This window comes from Theobroma cacao, chromosome 1 (assembly GCF_053813885.1).
Source record: "Theobroma cacao isolate CCN51 chromosome 1, ASM5381388v1, whole genome shotgun sequence".
In the NCBI taxonomy this organism is placed as follows: domain Eukaryota; kingdom Viridiplantae; phylum Streptophyta; class Magnoliopsida; order Malvales; family Malvaceae; genus Theobroma; species Theobroma cacao.
Window position 1 is genome coordinate 15129365 of NC_142639.1, and position 22816 is coordinate 15152180.

General features: G+C 33.0%; 1 pseudogene; it reads left to right on the plus strand.

Moving 5' to 3' along the window:
- Window positions 1–299: 299 nt before the first annotated feature.
- On the plus strand, window positions 300–22760 carry LOC148764570 (uncharacterized; annotated as a pseudogene).
- Window positions 22761–22816: the final 56 nt, after the last annotated feature.

The following is a 22816-nucleotide window of genomic DNA, read 5'->3' on the forward strand; positions in this document are numbered from 1 at the left end:
ATGCAATGACATGTACAAGGCCAGATATAGCATTTGCTGTTGGAAAGTGAAGTAGATATACAAGTAATCCAGGTACTTTGCATTGGCAAGCCATAAATCGAGTACTAAGATATTTAAAGAAAACAATTAATTATGGACTTTGCTATAATGGATATCCATCAGTACTAGAAGGATATTCAGATACTAGTTGGATTACAAGTTTAGAAGATCATGCTTCCACAAGCGGATGGATCTTCATGCTTGGTGGGGGTGCCATTTCTTGGGGGTCCAAGAAACAAACATGTATAACTTATTCTACCATGGCAGCCGAATTTATTGCATTGGCTGCTGCCACCAAAAAAGCTGAATGGCTAAGAAATTTACTCTATGGTGTGCCTTTATGGCCTAAACTAATTTCTCCAATTTCTATCCGTTGTGATAGTGAAGCAACTCTAGCAAAAGCATATAGCCAAGTGTATAATGGAAAGTCTAGACATATTGGATTAAGACATAGCTATGTTCGACAATTAATTTCTAATGGAGTGATCACTATAACTTTTGTGAGGTCTAGTGAAAACTTGGTGGATCCTTTAACAAAAAATCTTGCTAGAGATCTTGTAAATAAGACCTCAAAAGGGATGAGCCTCAAGCTTATAAATTGAAAGTCACCAATGGTGGAAACTCGACTCAACGCTTGGTATAACGTCAAGTCTTGAGTTCAATGGGATAAAGTACATCATTTGTATGTGGCTGCTAGCACTATAATATAATATATTTTATCCTAAGTGAAGTGCTAGGTACCCGTAATGGTAAGGAAAGGATAAGTTATGTCACAACCTGGTACTCCCTTCGAGCCCGTGACAACCGCCGCGACATCCCGATCGACACTCATTACCCAGAATGTCAACCGAAACCCCGCAAGGCTTTAATATCAACTTCTCATTTCCCCTGTGAGTAATTGTTACCAAATACCACGTTCTAAAAGATTTTAAACTGTTTCCAACTTAAAACAAACAAAATAATAATTTTCATCTCACATAAGTATTTTGGTCATTTTCTCCTAAAAGTTTCGAAACCGACTGAAATGTAATATATAAGCACAAAACACATAATTCAAAATCAAAAATAAATTTGGATGTCTAAAACATTCATTTACAAAGAAATTATGACTATTAGAATAAAATAAAAATATATAATAAAATATTTAATTTTTTAATAAAATAATATTTTTAAGAACACTGCATAAATAATTTTTTACAGCGTAAAAGCAAAATAAATTCCTACATACAGTAGTACAGATAACCAAAGTATAAAATTAAATTTACAGTGACACGTGGGTCCACGAATGACTAAAAGTATCAAAAGAAATGAACCTACAATTTTTGGATATGGCAAGTTCAACTGTAGTCCTCGTCGATATCAGTTACCTACAATCTATTCTGAGCCTGAAATGGGTAGAAATGAGGGTGGTGAGATTATAAAATCCCAGTGAGTAAACAAATATCATTTAAAATATCTAAAGGTGAGTAAAAGGAGACTATTAAAATATTTCATCAAACTATAATTTATCATCTTTCAACTAATTTCAACCAAATGAAATCAATTTATTTAAATCAAGTAATTAGTATGGCTTATGAATTTCTTAAAAGCTTGGCTCATGCCAAAAATTATTATAATACTCAGTTATCTAGGATACCTTGGTCGAAGGCTATCCCAACTGAGTCCGCCAAGACTATTAGAAAGTCATGTTTTATTTTGAAAACATAGCTGTTCCTTGGCGTTGTTCGAGTTCCCCCTCACGTGGTGGTTTGGCGTGAAGTGAACTCTAAAAGTTATACCTCGGGAGTTACCCTACTCGCCTCTCCAACTGAGGTAAAATATAACAGGATTCTGTGCCCCTCTAATAGGCTAGTCCACAGAACTCAGCCCACTACAGTAAATCAAACCCACCATACAATAAAATTTTGACAGCATGACAGAGCTAATATATTACTGCCCAGCCTGCAAGGGTAAAATAAAGCAATTCATACAATTCATAAAACACAGCCCAACTAGTCATGCCAACACAATAACATAAGCCATCAATTAAATTTTAATTTACAACATATCAGTGGTCTCCAATTACACTATTTTTAAAATTGTTATTTCGTTTCAAGATAATTTATAAAATATTTTCATTTAAACTCATTTTTGTTTATAAAACCTAAAATTAACCATTTAAAATCATTTTCATACAATTTCACCAAAACCGAATTAAAACATACTTTAGATAATTAAAATGATGATAACGTTACTCACAGTACTAGGAGTTCGATATACTCCTATTCCTGATCTTCGGGCACAATCTCCTTACCCTTGTTAGAGGACTCACATCATACGTGACACAAATTTCAATAAATTGTGTTAATTTGTCATAAACTATTTTAGGCTCTCTAAATCTAAATGAATGCATGCGATGGGATATAAAATGTCCGATTAATCACTTAAATGTGATATTCGACCTAAGTCACACTATACTTGGTCTAATCGGTTAAAATCTCGAATTTAACTCCAAATCAATTCTTCTCACTTTCTACGCTCCAATTATACATAAATTACCTTAGTGACTGCGAATGAAATTCAATTTATCAGTCCCGGATCAATAATCACACATGTCTATACATTAGGTAAAAATTCAGATTTTCACACCAAAATTTCCCATTTAATTTCTAGCCTCACCAAACATCAAATATCACCAAAATATCATGAAATATCATCAATTTCAGCCACAATATCCTCCCTAGAAAATTCAGCCAATGATGGTGATGGGAGAAACTGAATTTTTCTTGTTGGCTTTTCATGCTACACATCACTAATTAACTAAAAATACTAGAATATCTTAGAATCTAACCAAAACATAATCAAATTCTCTCTCCTAGGTGTTCGGCCAGCACGGGTATCCTCATGAAATCTTGACTTCTAAGCATGAAAAATGAGAAAGAAAGCATGGGTAGTGTAAATCACAAGATAAAATCAAGAAATTTTACCTTTATTAACTTAATCCCTTGAAATCCCACACTTTTTCTTCAATTTTCCCACCTAGGGTTTTTGTTCTTCTTTTCCTCTCTTTGTTCTTGCTATGACCGGCCATATGAAGAGAAAATGGGCTGATTTGTGTTAATTTATGAGCCAAATATTTAATGGTTATAGATATGCCATGTGTCACCATTTCATTGGTCCATTTTTATTTCTTAACTATTAAGCTATCTCTCTCCACCATATAAATTCCTTCAATTATCCATGATAAAATTGGGTAAAATCCATGTGCTGGACAAGTGTCCTGGTGGTGAAAAATTACTGTTTTACCCTTGGGGTGACAAAATTACCATTTTACCCCTATGCTCTGAAAAATACCAGGATTACAAATTTTCACTTCTCAACCTCAAATCATACTCCAATAAGTCAAATATGATCAAAATCTTTCAGAAAAAATTTTCCATCTTGTCCTCGAGTGGCAAAATTACCATTTTGCCCCTAGATAGTAAAATTTTTGATTTGACTCCAAATTGATCCTCGAACCCCGAATCACCATTCTAAGTCATTCTAGGACTTTAAAACTTTCAATCTCACCCTAAAATCTCTATTTGATCTAGTTCGAGGCTTAAATCAACTTTGTTGTACCTCTAGGTGCAATACCGTCTTTTGTCGATTTTTCGAGGCTATTCTAGTATGTAAACATTCAGTCAATCACATGCATGTCATGACAAGTTTTTTATAGAGTCAGGCTTGACATCTTCTCCCCCACTTGGATCAACCATATGATCTTTCTTCATGACTAATTTCGACATCCGACTAAATATTAATATTTTAATATTATTTCATTAATAAAATATTATTTTATTCTAAAAATTTTGTCTTGTCTCTTTGGTTCCCACAATATCTTATTATGCCTCAATTCACATCCGATAAGCTTTATTTGTCACCATATCAAAGTATGGGGCATTTCAAGTTATATATCTTAATAGGCCTATAACATAATTTGTTAGAATGCTTTGGTTACGGGGGCATTCATGGGATCTACCTATGTGAGTGTGAAGTGTGGCTGCTTCTAGGAGTTCAAGAGCTTGGCTCTAACAACACTCATGAAAAGAAGATACAAACGCATGGCCATAAAAGCGTCGTCAGATACTGTGCATTCATTGGTATTGAAATCGTTGTGTGAGATGTATTCGGTTAACCAAATGGAATAGCTGGTTCAAAGCATAGTCTACCATGCAATTTCAATTAACTTTAATATGTTTTCACTAAGTGAATGTTCAATCGGAAGACACCTTCATTTATGTAATTGATTTCCAAGATTATCGAAAATTTGAATTAATTTGAAAATGGTGGGGGATTGTTGGATATTTTCAAATAAAAAATATGATTTTATATCTTAATAAAAGGAAAAATTGTGACTGTTGGAAATTAAATTAAAAGAAAGGTTGTGTCTATTGGAAATAAATAAATAAAATTAAAAAAAATAATAAAAATAAAGAATAAGAAAAAGAGTTACGTCTATTGGAAAAGACCAATAGGAAGCAACTCTTTGAAACAAACACAAATAGTGTCTGTTGGGAACAGGCATTTATGCCCATAAAAGAGACTCCCTTTATCCAACAGAACGTACACCAGCAAAACAAAAACTTTCCTTCCTTTCTCAAATTTCTCAAGTTTTCTTCTATACTATTTTCCTGCAGAAAAATATTATAGAAGTTTGATAATCTTGTTATATTCTGGTGAGTGCTCAGTGGATTGATTTTGTCAGTGCAAAACGCGATCAATCATTGGGCTTCATTGTATCTTCAAGGTTTATACGCCGAAAACTCTTTTACACACTACAAGTGGGAGCGAATAAAACCTTAAGGATAGTGGCATTGATACACGCCTTGAAGCCAATTTCTAAGTTTTCAGTTTGGTGTTCTAACAAAAAGTATTTTCTTTCCTTTCCTTTTCTCGTCTTGTTAAAAAAAGGAAAGGAATAAGATTTTTTACATTCATTATTTCTCTATTTTTAAAAGATTTTTCTCTTTATTTTTACTTTCAAATTTCAAAAGATTAGTTTTCTTTCTTTTCTCCTAAAAAAAAGATAAACATGAAAAAGAGAGAAGATTCTTTTCTTTCTTTCGTTAAAAAAAAACAACAAAAATAAATGAGGAAGGAAAAAGAGAAAATGGTGTTTCCTTCGAGTGAAGTCTTTTCAAAAAAGAAAGAAAAAAAAAAGAAAGAGTCTTTAGTTCTTCTTGTCCATAAAAATGAGAGAGAAGAAAAAAAAAGGAGAAAAGCTTTCTTTTTTACAAAAAATAAATGAGGAAGGAAAAGGAGAAAATGTTCTTTCCTGCACCTCTTCCTTTTTCTAAAATGAAAGCAAAAAGAAAAAAAAAGAAAGGGTATTTCATTTAGGCAACAAGAAGAGAGAAAATATAAAGGTATTTTCATTTATTCCATTTTCTACAGAAACAACAAAAAAAAGAGGGATTTTAGTTTTTAATAAAAATTTCTACTTATGATTTTCAATAATGTGGTTTTTGCGTTTCACTTCATATCATTCATACATCAAGGCACCATAGCATTTCATGCATACATGCTTATATCATATTTTCATATACATGCAATCATCTCATGTTTATTCTAATAAAGAAGAACCCTATAATGTTATTATCTTTGTAAGAAAAGGAATAAATCTATTTTTTGAAAAAAATAAAAAAATCCAAATTTTTAGTAAAGTTTCAATTTTCTTTCCTAATTTATTTCGGTTTGGGTCAAAAGGATTGCAAGATATGAAACATCAGTTGGAAGTAAGGATAAGTGCGCTAGAACATAATCCCGAAAGAATTTGGACATGACCTTTAAGAGATAAAAGGACAAATTGCCAAATTGATGAAAATTAGTTGAATGTCTCAACGAAGCCAACAGAATTCATCTTTAAAAATCTTCATTGCTTCAGACTGAACCACGCCTTGAAGCAACCACTGAATGAAAACCAATTTGTCTTTCATAGGTCCAACACCTTACTTGGTGGCCCAAGTAAAAATCAAGATTTGGAAGGAGTCATGAGAGGGATAGATTAGTTGAATACACAAATGACTGAATTGAAGAGCTTTATGACCAAAATAAGTTCTTTGAGTCTTGCTCAACCTTCAAACAGTGATTGGCAATCAAGTGCATACCTCCAACCTACCACTTTTCAACCAACATTTCAACCCATGAACACTAATTTGCATCCCAGTTTGCACCCTTGCACAAGCACCTTTTGACCACTTTTTCAATAAGCTCCTCAAACCTAGTTACGCGCACCATCATGAACCACCATTACTCTTAGCCCAAGCATCACTCAAAAACAATCCAACAAGAAACAATAGTTTGACCTCATTCATATTTCCTACAGAGAACTATTTTGTCAATTGATTCATGATCATGTCATTCCCACTATACTTTTGGAACCCTTGTGACTGCCATACTTGAAGTGGTACAACCAATAAGTGAGATGTGATTATCATTACGAAGCCACTAGACATTCCTTTGAGGATTATGATGCTTTTAAGTATTAGATGCTACATAAATAGACACCAAGTGGTTTGATCTAGCAAAAATGGTTGGGCATGGCTATGGGAAACGCAATTAGGTTATCGGATGAAAGAAAGATTCACTGTAGTGTGGTTACTTTTTCCAGACAAGGATTTTGAGACCCTAAGACATTTAATGTTTAGACATGGTTGTCTTTGGTTTCTTTTAAATTTGTAAAGAAAAAAGAAGGTTTATATTTGTGAACAATTACGTGGAAATGAATGTGTTTAAGGTTATGCTTCAAATAATACAAAATGTTTTCATGATTTGGAATGAATGTATCAATGTTGACTTTTGAGGTTTTGTTCAAATTTCTCAAAAAAAAAGGAAAAAAGAAAAGAAAAAAGAGATGAAAAGAAAGAAAGATGAAAAATGAGCTGGTTCAAGAAAATAAACGTGCTATACAATTTAGATTTTGTTAGAATCTCATCATGCATATAAAGTTTCATTGCCATTCATGAACAAGCATTTTTGTGTTTTAAATCATTCGTCATCTTTTACTCATACATACATTTAGTCATCCCATCATGCATTCACGCATCCCTTAATTTTAACATGCATGCATTCATTCATCCACTTTTGTTGTAAATGGCATCATTTGACTCTACTGTATTCAATGAAATAAGGGGCAACCATGTTATTGATTTCAAGAGAGAATAAAAGATCTTTTTCTAAGTTTTATGAGGATGCAAGATATCTAGCAAGATCTTTAGTAATGTATAATTTGACAGTTAGTCTGATGTGTTTCCATCTTGTGAAAAAAGGAAAGCTCAAGGAAGCATAATTACCATTTGCACAATATGTGGGCACAAGTCAGAATCATGGGAGATAAACAATCAAAACGGATGGACAAGATCGAGAAACCTTAGGAAGAGATAAAGGAATAGTTGGCAAAGCTAATAAAGATGATAATTGCTAGTAAAGGGAAAGGAACTATCGAAGGATCTTCAAGTTCATAAGGTCTAAGCCAATCACTAGTACAAGTGCAAACTATGTCAATACCAAGGGCAAATCATTTTTACACGATTTCTATACTTGACTTGGATGACCCTAAAAAGTAAGAAAAATTGAAAATAGACTCATCAAGACCTTGAAAAGAATCGAAAGTGCAACAAAAGCATGACATTTTAAAAAAGCATCTCAAAGCCATTGAGGGGGTGGATGCTTATGATTGCATTAAAGCAATAGAATTAAGGTTGGTTCTTGATGTGGTTATCCCACCAAAGTTCAAAGTCCCAAAGTTTGAAATGTATGATGGAACCAAATGTCCTAAGGTGTATTTGGCCATGCATTGCAACAAGATGGGTGAATATGCGCATGGTGAGAAATTGCTCATTCACTTCTTCCAAGATAGTTTGAATGGAGCTGTGGTTAAATGTTATTTTAAGTTAAAGAGAAATCATATTTGCAAATGTAGAGACTTGGTTCGAACATTTTTGGGGCAATACATGTATATGTTAGGGGTAGGGCCTAATCAAGTAACCCTTTAAAACATAAAAAAAAAGCCTTTTTGAAAGTTTTAAGGAATATGTTTGTAGGTGGAAGGGGGTAGCATTACAAGTATAACCACTTTTTACTTGTAGAGAAATAAATACTCTATTTGTTGATACTTTCCCTCCTTCATATTATGGTAGATTGATGGGTAATACTTTTTTAGATTTTGCATTTTTGGTGTTCTCTGTGGGAAATATTGAAGAAAGGATAAAAAAGGTAAAGATTATAGACATTTGAGCAAATGATCTTATCAAAACAACAGATGATGCTATTGATAAATATGTTCAAGCAATGACTTTTGAAAAGAATAACAAGAGAAAACTTTGTGCCTTACAAGGAGATCCTGTGGGCACTTATCCACACCCATCCCCATATTCCCACAATCTACCTCAACTTTTAGCTTCTTACACTCAGTCACCATTTGTGCAAGCTTCTTTACCCCATATGTTCACTTCAATTGATCAAGGATTCAATCCATATTGCTTTCAAATATACAAAACAAAGAAAGTTAAAGTGTACCATTCACTACCAATGTCCTAAATAGAGCTTCTCCCTTTATTGGTACAAAATCATAAGATTTCCATCATTTTTACCAAGTCTAGAAAACCTTCTTACCTGAAATGGTATGACCTAAATGTTAAATGTGACTACCATGTTGGGGTTGAAAGTCATTCCACAGAGAATTGCATTGCACTCAAGAACAAAGTTCAAGCTTTAATCTATGCAAACCTAACTAAATTTAAAGAACTTGTCAACAGTTGTGAAAATTGAATATGATAGATGCAAGCCTCATGTTTTGGAACAATTGACTGGCATGCCAATCTCAGGCATTCTTTACTCACTTAATAGTTTTGTACATGCTTTTGAAAGCATCAATTCTTGGGAGGATGAACTCTTGTCTTGCATGAACATGTGATTGGGAATGAATGAGTTTTAAACTCTTATCTTGTATGAACATGTGATTAGGAATGAATGAGTTTTAAACATCATAGCATGTTGTTTGATTTGAATCAAATTTCTAAATATGGATCCTTAAGGATTGCTTGAATTTCTTCTGTTTATTTATTTATCCTTTTTTGCATGATAGAGAGGGAGTTTTCAAAAAAACGAACAACAATGAAAAGAAGAAAACTGGAACATTAGCTTGAGAAATAATCAAGTGAAGCAATTTAAAATTGTTTGAGAATAAAGCCCTGATTACTTATTGTTTTTAAAATAAATGGTGAGAATGATCTTGAAAGAATTGGTGGTTACTATTTGCAAATGAACCCATCCTCATAAATATTTGCAAGCCATTTCTCTAAACACTCTCATAACCTAAATCACTTGAGTAAAAGCCATTCAAGAGCTTGAATCCGAAAGGTAGTAAAGGTTTTAAAATTTCACCAACCTTATCATGAGATACCAAAGAGCAATGGCCTTTGTCTAAGCAATGATCAACGTTATAATTGGTTTTTTTGAAATATTATTCCTTTTTTATTCCTTAAAAATGAAGCAAATTAGGCATTTTTAAAAAATCTAAATTTGGTAAGTTAATTAATATTAAGACTATGCCGAAGCTTCAAATATATCAAAGCCACTCAAATTCTTTTGGATCCAAAATGCGAACCTCTCAATCCATCATCTAAAGCTATCCTTCATCCATACTTTGGGGCAAGATGACCAAAAGAAAAGGACTTCTCAATAGCTCCAAAAAACTTTAGTTTGTAAAGTACTTTTCGCTTCTTTATCATATGGCAAAGATAATATGAGCAATTCGTGCCAAGAAAATTGATTATGATAAGGGTTTCATAATGAGATCTTTGAAGGCTTTAAAAAGATCATTGTTGCTTAAAACCTCCATCCAAGTGGCCAATTGACGAAGGGCGTTCACAATGAATCTTTCATTTTGAAAAGTTTAATTCAAGTTGAAGTTGTGAAAGCAAGAAGCAAAAATTAAGATAGAGAAAGAGGAAAAATGAGAAATGGTGAGTAAAAATTGATAGTAACAAGTAAAATCAACCTTCGCTTCAAAATTCTTCCATTTTAAGGATTACTCTTCAATGTAAATAACTATATTTGAGATGAGAAATGGCCATGTTACATTTTCTTTTCACATATGAGAAATTATCCACTTACTGCCCTTTTGAGCCTATTGAATTTTTTCTAAAATGCACCTCAACTAAGGATCACTTCTCACATTAGGGGTAATTATATAAGAAAATTTTTGTCAAAACCAGGGATGATAGAAGATTCATTTTGAAGGAAAAAGGAACATCCTCGATATTACCCTAGCAAATGCAAGTTTGAGTTCTAGAAATTTTTTAACTCAATTCATCAAAATGAAAATTACAAGAAAAAATACAAAAAGGAAGAAAGAAAAAATAGAGAAATGAAATGATGAAAAAACATACTCTAAAAAAGGACAAATGTCTGAAAAGAGTCATTCACATCACAAGAAATAGTCTTTGGTTTAATTACCCTTCAATACATGTTTGGGCCTTTGTATCCACTTTTTCAGAACCCTTAATCATAGCTTACAGTATGTACTTGAAAAATTCCAATTTGATCAAGTGTGGATGCTTAAATTGAAAGGCTTTCTCTTAGATGGGAATTATCGAATAAAAAACGAGGCCTTGGCTTCTTTTCTTTACCAACATTACCTTTTGAATCCATCAAACCAATTTGAAAAAATTTTATAGTTTTCATGTGCATGATAGAACGATCAAGGGTGTAAAATTAATGAGAAAAGAAAAAAGAAAAAGAAAAATGGAGCTTTAGGGTGAAAACTCGAAAAAGTAGTCTAATGCAATATAAGAACTCACGAAGGCACTCATAATTTTAGTCAAGGTTGAAACAAGAAGCACAAGATAGAGGTCATTCCAAAGCAACTAGAATGCATTACATACCTTTTGCCCAAGAATGTCAAACACCATAAAAGATTCAAGAGTTGTTGGAAAATCTATTCTGAATTTTGAACCTTTCTCTTCCAGAATAACTTTGCAAATCCTAACCCTTCAAAAGCTAGTCTTAGCACTTATCAAAACTCCACACATCATGAGACTAAGAGAGTGTCAAAATTGATCAAGATTTGAAATGAATCTTTTTTGCAAAAAATTTGATTCTCAAAGAATACAAGTTTTAAAAAAATCATGTTTCATTTGTGAGCTTAGACAAAGAAATGTCAATTCATCCTTTCTCTATCCAGTAATGAAAACTTTCTTATTAACCAAGACCTTGATGTGCCAACCAATCCATTTGAAAGACTAAATTGTGATTCAACCCATCTGAGGTCATTTCAAGTAGTTATCATTGATTCTTAAAAGATTCAAATATGACATGTTTTTCAAAACTTGGATATTTTATCACTATAATAAGAAAAGTGTAGAATTGATACATTTTTGTTCCAAAGTTTAATTATCTTTGATCATGAAAAACAATTATGTGGGGCATATTTGTTGTCATTTCATCAAAGTTCAAGATGTTTTTGATAGTAAAAGGAAAATGTAATCATTGTAAGGTAACTCCCATTATCATTGCATGAAGACCAAAAGTTTTGAATGACTTTCTCAAGGAAAAATAAGGATGCTTTTCAAGGCAGAGTTTTTATGATTAAGAGGCATGGAATGATTGGAATCAAATCTGAATTGATACATAATCCTTTGTTGATATTTATTGGTGAAAAATGATTTCGAGTATCAAATCAATGTGATAACATTAGCTTGAAAATTCTTTTGTAGCAAAAAGATTGGCAATTGCATAAGATCATTATCAAAGAATGCACAAAAACAAGAAAAATGGTTTTCAAGAGGGAATTACATTATACGAAACAAAGGGATGCAATGAAAATCATTTTCTTCCATCATTCAATCATGCATACATCATGTACATCATCACACATCATCAAAATTGAAAATTTTCAAGCAAAAGTCAAAACTAATGCATGTTTTTCAAACTTTGGGAGTTGAATGGCTCAATTTTTTAAGATTATGAAATGTCAATTAAGTGGAAGAAGGATTTGAGTCTTTCATTAAATTTCATAAACAACTAACAAAGAGAGAGTCCAAGCCTAATATAGCTATCACTAAGATGATTTAAGCTCAATTAAGTTGGCAAAAGAGAGTTTAAGCCCAATTTTAGCAAGCACCAAAATGAATTAAGCCCAGTTAAGTTGGCACAAGAGATTTTAAGCCCAATTTAATTAAGCCTAGTTAAGTTCACACAAGAGAATTTAAGCCCAATCTAACTGGCATAAAAAAGAATTAAGCCTAGTTAAGTTGGCACAAGAGATTCCAAGCCTAATCTAGCTAGTAGAAAGATAAATTAAGCCCAATTAAGTTACCACGAGAGATTCCAAGCTCAATCTAGCTGGCACCAAGATGATTTAAGCCTAGTTAAGTTGGCACAAGAGATTTTAAGCCCAATCTAATTAAGCCTAGTTAAGTTGACACAAGAGAATTTAAACCCAATCGAATTGGCATAAAAAAGAATTAAGCCTAGTTAAGTTGGCACGAGAGATTCTAAGCCTAATCTAGATAGTAGAAAGATAAATTAAGCCCAATTAAGTTACCACGAGAGATTCCAAGCTCAATCTAACTGGCACCAAGATGATTTAAGCCTAGTTAAGTTGGCACAAGAGAGTTTAAGCCCAATCAAGTTGGCACAAAATGATTTTAGCCTAGTTAAGTTGGCATGATAGAATTTTAAATTTTTAAATCGAACCTATTTTGAGCTATGTTAAGCCTAGGTTAACTCTAGGAATTTTGAATTTTAAAATCGAACATGTTTTAAGAGAGGTTGAGTCTAGATTAAGTCTCAAAACTTTAAAATTTTAATCAAACTTGTTTTGCGATTCTTGCTTTTTATTGTTATATACAAAGAGTCAAAAATTTGAAAATTATTCCTTTTGATTTGGAAATCAAAAAGATCTTTCATAGACTACAAAGAGAGAATCAACAAGCTTCAACTCACCGTGACACAATGGTTGATGAACAAGAAAAGAACAAGTTCATAGACCAAAAGTTAAAATTCTATTGTAATTCTATTTTAGCTCAAAAATAAAACTAAAAACAAGAATCGCAATTTAAATAGAATTAATCAATCGAACAAGACTTAGAATTACAATATCCCCTCAGCACTTCATTTGAATCTCTTCTACTCTTTCTTTACTTATTAGATAGACGAAAGTTGTTAGCCTAAAGTTCTAGTGTATTTATAAGTCTTCGTCGAGGTTCTTATCAAAATATCTATCTCAACCAATTCACTATATATTTGTGCAAATTGTAATTGAGAAAGACTCATCCAATTGACTTTACATTCATCTTACCAAACTTTTTTAGCATTTCCTTGGTGCATTTCGTTTGGTAGATGAAGATCCCATCCTCACATTGTTTGATTTGTATACCAAAGAAGAAGCTTAATTCTCCCATCATACTTATTTCAAACTCACCTTGCATTTTCTTAGCAAATTTCTCACATAATTTTTCATTAGTAGCTCTAAAAACTATATCATCCACATATATTTGAAAAATAAGTAGATCATTTTGACTTTTCTTAATAAAAAGTGTAGTATCTACTGTCACGGGTTTGGAACTTTAGCCAAGTTTCGTGCGACGCTGTAATCTCGTATTTGTAAGACTACGCAAGCCTTAATGAGGTTTATTGACGATTGTTGTAGAAACGTAAAGTAAGTGAATATGAAGAAAGAGATTGGGGAGAATAAATAAATATTATTGCTCCAATGAGAGAAAAATAAAGTACCTAAGATTTAAGGACAAGTAAATTGCTTGATAATACGACTTCGGCAATTAGATGCCTTACAAAAACTCTCTAAGGTGTTATTTATAATAGCCTACTTGACCTAAACTTGGTGTGCAAGTAATATAAAATTGCATCAAAGGAAAGTCCTAAAACTAGGTTTACTTGGTGAGCAAGTATCCTTGCAAGTAACAAAATTGGCAAGTGTTCTAGAATTCTTAGAAACTTGCTTGGCTGCCAAGTCAGTTGCACTATGGCTCTATGTTCTGAGCGTACTGGCTATTGGTGCCGCCTGCTAGTGCATGTCGGTTGTTGGGGCACTCTACTAGTCTGGTGCGTAGCCCATATTTTTGCAAAGCCCCATAGCCATGTGCGATAGTGGTCTGGCACAGTGTGCCTTTGCGTGCTACTCTTGGGTGAGCTAAAGGGTGTCCGTGTCAAGTCCTCTAGTGCGAGGCTTGCTAATGGGTGGTCCTCCTCAGGGTCGAACTCCAAAGGTGAACGACTCCTAGACAAGTTGGTTTGGTGCACGGCACCCATGTGGAACTAACTTGCACCGTTTGCTGATGGGCATTTGCCATGTGCTAGCCCCAAGGGCATATGACCCCCTATCATTAGGCTGTGGGGTGCGCTGCCCGTGTGAAGCCCCTCTAGTGCTCGGATGTTGGGAGTGTGAGGCCCGATATTTCACAACCTATGTGCGTTGCTGCCTTGTGTACAAGCAGCTTATGCAGTAAGACTTGTGTGGGCTTCTGTTACACGTCCCAATAGTGTTAGGTTGATGAGCGCGTAGTCCTTTCCTGTGAGGCTGAAGTGTGTGTGGCTTGTGTGCACACTACCCCCTACTGCGAGGCCTTGCGCTGCTCGGACTGTGTGGCCCAACTCTGCTTGTGCATCCAGCATGCTAATTTGTGGAATGCGTGGCCAATATACGTGCTGTGTGGCTATGCTAGCTTGGCTTGTCGTGCTGGCTGGCCATGCCGACTGACTGTTTCAAGGTGTGTTGTCTGTTGGCTTACGTGCCACTGTTGTGGCCTAGCCACCCTATCATTAAGGTTGTTTGAAACCCTTTTCCTGCGGACTGCCTACCTGTAATCCTCAATGAACTCCCTGCTCCAATTATGCTTGTGGGCTGGGTAGCAGACGTACGTGCCGTTGGGTCGACAGTGGTAGATTGGACTGGTCACAAGTTTGCAGACCATGACATTTACACTTCCCTTAAAAAATCCTTTTTCAATCAAAAATTTTAAAAAGCCTTTCATACTAAGCTCTTGGAGCTTACTTCAATCCATATAGTGCTTTGTGCAATTTATAAACATGATCAATCTTTTTAAAATCTTCAAAAGCAGGGGGTTGCTCCACATATACCTCTTCTTGGATAAAACCATTTAGAAATACACTTTTAACATTCATTTGGAACAATTTGAAATTTATATAACATGCATATGTAAGAAAGAGTCTAATTGCTTCTAATCTTGCTATGAAAGTAAAAGTTTTATCATAATCAATACATTCCTCTTGATTGTAGCTTTGAGCAACTACCTTTACCTTGTTCCTTTCAAATTGCCCAAGTTCTTCTTACATGGCTATTATCCAACTCTCTTCCTTTTCAACTTCTTAAAATTTTTGGGTTCCACTGGTGATATATATACCACAAATTCACTAGTTTCCCTTAGTCCTTTTCTAGTTTTAACACCTTTAAAGGGATCTCAAATCATTTGCTCTTGAGGATGATTTCTTATAAGTTCCAAAAAGATCATTATGCTATTCTCTAGTTCTTTGTAAGTCCTCCAATAGTGGTTTTTTTTTCATTTATCTTCTTGGAGTTGTCTTCATCATCTTCTTTGTTCTCCAAGTTTATTTTTTCCATTTTCTCCTCAATAACATTTGCATCATCATCATGCATTACCTTTCTTGGTGCAACATTAGTCTCAATAAAAACCACATGAATAGATTCTTCTACAACTAAAGTTTTTTTGTTAAACAATTTATAAGCTTTAGAATTTATAGCATAACATAAGAAAATAGCTTCATCACTTTTAGCTCAAACTTTCCCAAGGTGTATTTTCCATTATTTAAAACAAAGCATTAACATCCAAAACTCCTTAAATGTGCAATGTTTGGTTTTCTTCCTTTGTAAAGTTCATAAAGAGTTTTTGAAACCAAAGGCATCATGGAAACTTTATTTAAAATGTAAGCAGCTGCATTTACAACTTACCCAAAAATATTTTGGCAAGTTGTTTTCATAAAACATTGTTCTTGCCATTTCTTTTAAAGTCTTATTTTTTTCTTTCAACAACTCAATTTTATTGTGGAGTTCTAGGACCTGAAAAATTGTGATCAAAACTATTTTCATTGCAAAATGTTTCCAAATCACTACCTTCAAATTCACCACCACAGTCACTTCTAATGCTAATAATGGAAAACTCTTTCTCATTTTACACTTTCTTACAATGTTTAACAAAAGCATGCAATACATCATCTTTTTAAGCAAAGAAATACACCCAGTTGTACCTTTAGTAATCATCAACAATAACAAAGCCATATGACTTGTCTCCCATGCTAACAACATCAATAGCTCCAAACAAATCAATATGCAATAGTTCAAGTGGTCTTGAAGTTGAAATCACTTTCTTTTATTAAAAGAACTTTTTACTTGTTTTCCAAATTGACATGCATGACAAATTTTATCATTTTCAAAAAATATCTTTGGAAGTCCAATGACTAAATCTTTTCTTAAGAGTTTTAAAATGGTATGCATGCTAACATGTCTTAATTTTCAGTGTCACAACCAATAATCACAAACATCATTGGCCATAAGACAAGATTCATTTTGAATATGAATTTCGTCAAGAAAAATCACATACATATTTTCAACCCTTTTGCCAATGAATACAACTTTATTAGTCTCAATGTCAATCACTTGACATACATGAGAATTAAAGTAAACTTTAAATCTTCTATCGTAAAGTTGACTAATGCTCAATAAGTTATGCTTTAAACCTTTGACAAATAAAACATGCTTACTTTGAGTTCAAGTAGTGTCACCAATAGCTCCAATTCCTTGGATGATGCTTTTAGAGTCGTCAGCAAAAAAAACACTACAACTTTTTTTCTATCAAGCTTGACAAACAACTTTTCATTTTCAATCATATGCCTTGAGTAGCCACGGTCCAAGTACCAAGATTGCCTCTCATTTGGTTGAGCTTTCAAATATTGTTCCTTTTACTTTTGCTCAACCTACGAAATAATTTTTCATTTTTTTTCAAAGGTACCCATGCATTGATGAGTCCTTAGGTTAATGGGCATATGAGAGAACCTTTGGCACCCAAACCAATTTAGTTTAAGGAGATTATTTCCCTTATGATAACAATCATGGGAGAAATGACTTCTTTTGCCATATGCATAATAGTGACATGAAGATACATTATTATTCTTTCTAAAAACAACATTTCTTTTCGGTTTCTCTTCTTTGTTCAATTTATGTTTTGAACTCTCTTCCATTGAAGCTTTAAAAGCAACATTCTCATCCAATGCCTTTTGCAATGCCTCATTTTTACTCTCTAGTACCAACTTCAAAGATTCAAAATCTGTTTTGAAATGCTCCAACTAAATTTGAAAAATGTTACTTTAATCAAAAACAGATTTGAGATCACATTTAATCTTTTCTAAGTCATCATCTAAAGATAAATTTTTCTTTTTCAAAGCTTTATTCTTTAAAGCTAACTTTTCAAATTCAGCATATAAAGAATCATACTCATCTTGAAATTCATCATATGAAATTTTAGCTAGATCAGAAATTACCTTAGGTTTTTTTGTTAGGTATAAGCCCTATAGCCAATTGGATTGCTAAAGGTTTGTATCCTTAATCATGCAACAAGATCACTCATAACGAGTGATCAAAGGTTTTCCTTCATCAATAAGTTATTATGCATAGGCTTATTGGATGAAGTCCAAGGAATTAGCATGCCTTACAAGAGAATTGTAAAGTGTTACAATTATGAAATCCTTATGCATCAAAGCAGTATTTCTAAACTGTTCCTAGTCAAAGTATCATTGAATTGGACATCAATGATGCTTAGAGATTAGCACATTCGATGTTCCTTGTGAAGTAAACAACTAATCTCATAGGTTGAAGTATGGAGATACTTGAAACTAGAATGTGAGTGTAGGGATGTCAATGGGTACCCTATTATAGGGTACATACGGGTACCTTACCCGGTCCGGATTAGGGTACTCCATAAAAGGGTTTGGGTAGGATTTGGGTAGTGATTTCATTACCTGAATAGGATTCGGGTAGGGTTCGGGTACCACCCCTTCGGTACCTGTTATCCGAACCCCGATTAATATTTATAAATATTTTATTTATTATTTTAATAATTAAATTAAAAAATTACAATTTCTATCAACTTTACAAGCAATTTTTTTTTGTTAAAAACTAACAAGTATATGAAAAGTATGGTTACTCTAATTATTAATATGATGACATTAATATATTTAAATTAAAAAATTATTAGATTGTTAATTATATTTAAATAATTTGAATATTATATCATATTATAAAGGAATATAATTACTATTATATATGTACTTTTAATATACATATATTTACTTTTTGTTTTGTGTTAACATTGCAAAAATTATGACTTATAAAATTATTAATTATAATATATATACCATTATTTATATAATCTTATAATATATATACGTAAAGAAAACTTTTGAGATTATAATAGTTTTAGAACCTAAATTTTTTTTTTTAATTTCATAAAATTAAGAACAAATCCTTATAATTAATTAAATTAATTCATGAAACTATTATTATTAATTAACTTGTAATGTCTTTTAATATATATAGTTTATATATTGTGTTAATTTATAAGAAATATAATTACTATTTTATATATTAAAATATTTTTTATGTATGCGTGTATGTATATATGTATGTACTTTAAATATAAATATATTTACTTTTTATTTTATAATAACATTGCAAAAATTATAACTCATAAAATTATTAATTATAGTATATATACCTTTGTTTATATAAAGTTAATTGGATAATTGGGTACCCATGAAAAAGATTTTAATAATTTTTTTATTTAATCGAGTATTTAAACTGATTAGGGTAATTATAGGGCAGTAGGAATGTATTAGGGTTAGGATAGTAATTTTTAAATTATTCGGGTAGTTAATAGGGTTATGGTAGTTAATTTTTAACAGGGTTAGAGTTCGGGTATCTCGAAATTATAGGTACCCGACCCGTTGACATCCCTATGTGGGTGCTTGTTCTTGGAACAAGCTCACTAAACATGTCTTGCCATGAAGATTCCATTTGGTATGTCACTAAAGTATCTATAGAATATATCCTCATGTGATAGTCGTGCAAGTGATCCTTAGACTTTAAACACCAGGTTGTCTTATATGAGGATTTCTATACTTTGATATTATCCCTCCGAGTCCTAACTAACACTACAAAAAATCATTGTATTTCCAACGAAAAAAATTTCGTTGGAAATTTCCAATGGATTTGCAAGGGATTTCCAACGGAATTTAATTAAAATTTTTAAATGCTTGTTCAAACGGATTTTCAACGGATTTCTACTGAAAATTTTCCAACGAAATTTTTCGTTGGAAATTTGACTTGTACAACACACACATATTACTGTTTAATATTTCCAACGGATTTCCAACGAAAAATTTCGTTGGAAATCCGTTGGAACTTTAAACTTTAAAAAAAAAACGTGTGAAATCTTTACAGTTTCCAACGAATTTTCAACAGAATTTTTCGTTAGAAATTCAAGACACACGTGTTACTGTGTATTATTTCCAACGGATTTCCAACGAAAATTTCCGTTGGAACCCTAAACTTTTCCTATGTTATCTTTATCTTTTCCAACGGAATTTTTCGTTGGAAATCCGTTGGAACATTAAACTTTAAAAAAAACGTAGGTAATCTTTATAGTTTCCAATGAAATTTCTAACGGAATTTTTCGTTGGAAAGTAACTTTTTAGTGCATCAAAGTGTTTATGACTTTTTAAACTTTCCAACGGACGTCAACTGCCGGCCTACCATGCCACGCTCGTCAGCTGCCGACCTACCACGCCAAGCTCGGGTCCTTTATCGATTCATCTGCCTTTTCTCTCCAACCGGGCAGCCACAACCACGCCCTGCCGACTACGTGGGTGTCTCCCCAAGCCCGACGCCGTTGTTCTTCCCTAGCTGTCGGCCTACCACACCACACTCGTCAGCTGCCGACCTACCACAACAAGCTTGGGTCCTTCATCGGTTCATCTTTCTTTTCTCTCCAACCGCCCAGCCACAGCCACGATCTGCTAGTTTCGTGGGTATCACCCCAAGCCCCAAGCCCTTGTTCTTCCCTAGTTGTAGGCCTACCACGCCACGCTCGGCTCCTTCATTGGTTCATCTTTCTTTTCTCCCCAACCATAGCCACTCCCTGCCGGTTGCCTCTGTGTCACCCCAAGCCCTACACCATTGTTCTTCCCCAGCTGAGATTTTGGTATAGGATTTTGTTAGACTAGGTTCATTCTTAATAATTGTTATGCAAATAAGATTTGATGCTTCAATTAGTGCTGTCTGTTACTGAAAAATGATACTATTTTATTGACTACTTCAGACAGTTTTTTGGAGTTGATGTGTTGCTATTGTTGTCTGTTAATATCTTAATGATATTAGTATTGTCTGTTACTGAAAAATGATACCCTAAGAATTAATGGAATATGCCAATGTCGATGTTGTCATTAGTTTACTGGAGAGTTTTCCATTACCCTAGATTGCAATTAGTACTTTCAAACTTGATTTTTGGTGAGAATGCTGTTGTTTGGTTCCCCAGATATTTGTTTTTAGTTATTTAATTTTGTGTTTAAGATTTTGTTTTGATTATTTAAATTTAAATTTTAATATTTTTGTGGAAAAAAATTTAATTAGTACTTAATTTTATGAAATACGTAGAGAAATATTATTGTATATGTATACGAATTCGGATATACACTGAGAAATTGTATGAAGAAGATTTTAATAATTTTTTAATATAATCGGGTTTTTAAACGGGTTAAGGTAATTATAGGGTAGTAAAAATGTAATAAGGTTAGGGTTAGGGTAGTAATTTTAAAATTATACGAGTAGTTAATAGGGTTAGGGTAGTTGATTTTTTATAAGGTTAGGGTTCGGGTTTAGGGAAATTATAGGGTCCATGACCCGTTGACATCCTTAGCCCTAGGGGTTAATTTTGTATATCTTGTTTATTTGATGTTTATCCAGATTTGTTTATCAATTGATGCGCCCTAGGTATTTTTAATGATGTTATTGTGTTTTAATTATTTGACTTAGGGTTACAAGCCTAAACGTTTCATTGCTTTAACTTCAATCAAAGGCTAAGGTCGGCTCTGGAAACATCAAACTAGTGTTTGGTTTGCTTCAAAAGGAGATTGGGTTTTGGTCTAATTTTTCAGGTGAGTAAAAGAAACACACAAGCAATTAAATGTTGGTATTTGAAAACTGACCACCCCTGTTAAACTTCAATTTTATAAATAATAATACTAGCCTTTCCAATGGATAATAGTACATATATTTTGACCCACCGACAATACTCATGTTGTTCAATCTGATGTTATCCTAATAAATATAAACCATTTTCCTAGGTTTTTTGATAATTCATGTATGCAATAATTTATACTATAAGGGCTACTTTGCATCTTACAATGTAATTTTGAATATATATATATATATATATATATATATATATATATAAATATAATACATATTGGAATGTAAGGTTTAACAAATTGTTTTGTTACCATCAATACAAATTAGTCTTGATAATGATATTCTATGACACTTAGGATTATAGAATGTTGGGAGATTGCTCTTGGATGTATCGTCGATTACAGAATGGATTCATTACAGCTGAATTTGTAAATGGAGTTACTGAATTTATTAATTTTGCATGTTCGAAGACTACATTTATGTGAAAGAATAAAATTAGATGCCCTTGCACACGATGTAGTAACAACAAGTTCTTAGATAAAGATAAAATTAGATAAGTTCTTAGATTCACAATTTGAGTGAATCATGTTTTGATCGACTGTTGAAGATAATAAAGAATATGTTGCCATCTGATGAGAATTTACCTATCGACTTTTATAGGATGAAGAAGAAGGTAGCAAAGCTTGGTTTGGGATATATCAAAATTGATGCTTGCAAGAACAATTGCATGTTATTTTATGAGCGATTTGCTACATTTGAGCATTGTTAGGTATGTGGACATCTTCGGTATAAATAGAGGAATTCAAGTGTGAGAAGGTAAAAGAAAATTCCTTACAAGATTTTGCGTTACTTGCCACTTATACCGAGGCTTCAAAGGCTTTATATGTCATGTAAAATTGCTGAACATATGACGTGGCATGTGCAACACCACAATGATGATGGACTCTTTAGACACCCTGTTGATGGTGAGGCTTGGCAACACTTCAACCGCACACATGAATTCTTTGTAATGGAACCTCGAAATGTAAGACTCAGGTTATGTGCTGACGGTTTCAACCCTTTTGGATTGACTGCCAAGCCTTATTCTGTTTGGCCAGTAATGCTTTGTGTGTATAATTTACCCCCATGGATGTGTATGAAACAATAATATATATTTCTTAACATGGTTATTCTGGGTAAGAAAAGTCCTAGTCAAAATATAGATGGTTTCTTGAAGCCTTTGATAGATAAGTTGACTTTATTATGGAGAGAAGGTGTTGTGACCTATGATGCATATAGGAAACAAAATTTTCATATAAGGGCAGCATTATTGTAGACAATTAATGATTTTCCTGCATATGGTATGTTGTCAGGGTAAAGTACACATGGACGATTATCATGTCCATATTGCATGGAACATTCTAAATCTTTCATATTGGAACATGGTAGGAAACCCTGTTTCTTTGATTATCATCGGTAATTTTTGCCAGCTAATCATCCTTTTAGGAGGCAAAGAGACAAATTTATTAAAAAAAG